Source organism: Trachymyrmex cornetzi, unplaced genomic scaffold (assembly GCF_001594075.2).
Source record: "Trachymyrmex cornetzi isolate Tcor2-1 unplaced genomic scaffold, Tcor1.1 scaffold327, whole genome shotgun sequence".
NCBI classification, from domain to species: Eukaryota; Metazoa; Arthropoda; class Insecta; order Hymenoptera; family Formicidae; genus Trachymyrmex; species Trachymyrmex cornetzi.
Window position 1 is genome coordinate 100141 of NW_017297972.1, and position 1570 is coordinate 101710.

The window sequence follows — 1570 nt, forward strand, 5'->3', positions numbered from 1 at the left end:
TATGTACATGTGCACGCGTTAGAACGAACTAAACTGAGTTTTCGAAGAGTTCTTGATCATTTCCCAATTTTCGCAATAATCGAGATATTATTTCTCAAGCGATGAATATCCGCCATCGATAGCTAAGCGCGCGGGTAGTGGGAACTGCCACTAAACGTCTTGACTCGAACGGCACGCCTAGCAGGCCATTCTCACTCCCAGCGATCCGAGCGCCGTGCGATCAGTGGGGACGGTAGGTTGTATCATGGTGGAATAAACAAGGTGTACCATTCCCGTTGTTGCGCAGTAGCCACCAATGGGAAATTTGACCCGAAATGCAAAACACGACTAAACGAAAGAACACGATTTCGGGTCAAATATCTCATTGGTTTCCCCACTCCAGATTACCCCCGCCATTCACAGCCAGGATGCGCAATGGTACACCTTGTTTATTCCACAATGGGTTGTATATTCGGCAGCAGTAGGCCGGCTGGACGCGCTTATTCGGCTATCTTTAAACATTAATATCTCGTTAACTATTGCGCAAACTACAAAGTGGTATAAGAATTTTCGATTCAGTTCGGTCTGTTTAACCTGCTCGTGACAGGCGTCGCGAAAATTTTCAAACACCCTGTATACATTGGATTACACACAAAGAACTGGTGTCGGTTCACGTTGACATTTCCTTCTTACATCAACATTTTTATTGTTAATTAATATTTACACTTTTAACGAATTTTTTAATGAGACGGCTATATGTAGAATATTTGAAGAGAGAAATAGGGTATTATTCTTACTAATTTTTAAAATTGACCAATAGAGTTAATTTTAAATGTATTATAAAAAGGTTGTTTTCTTTATAATTGTAAGTTTTACAAACATTACTTTAAATACGAAGCGTCACTACGGTCTGAATGTTAAGATGTTGAACTATTCTATATATTCATTTAAATGAATTAATTTCGGAAATTCTAATCTACCGGAAAAAACATTAAAAATGTAAAAAAAGAGACATCAAGTATATTTTGCAGAAAAAAGATACCAAAAATAATGTCATAAAAAAAGAAGTGAAATTAAAATAATATTGCAAGTATCTCTATTTGAAAAGTTCCGTAGAACGCAGTTCTCCGAACGGCATCTTGAAGGCTTTCTTATGATGTAGACGTCTTTTCGATATCCTTTAAGACAGTGTTGTATGGAATAATTTCTCACAATTATAATATACATACTACACAAAGTACAGATGAGGTTCAAAAAGTGTATTAAATATAACAACACATTAATGAGAGAACGGAATGCAATAGATAGCGTAATAAGAGGCGCGGAAACTGAAAAGGGATTTTTACATCGATAACAAGTAGAAAATTGTAGAAATAAAAAATCGAAAATGAGCAAGATCTCCAGCAGCAGCATACTTGACGCGCCCGTCTTGTTCATAATTCGATTCATGCAAATAATCTAATAAATATTTTATTATAGTTATAAACTATTTGTTGTAGCTGAAAATCAGGGTTGTTATGTTTAAAACATTTGTATTTAAAACAAATGTTTAAAACATGTTTTAAACACTGTACTGTTTTAAACAAGCATA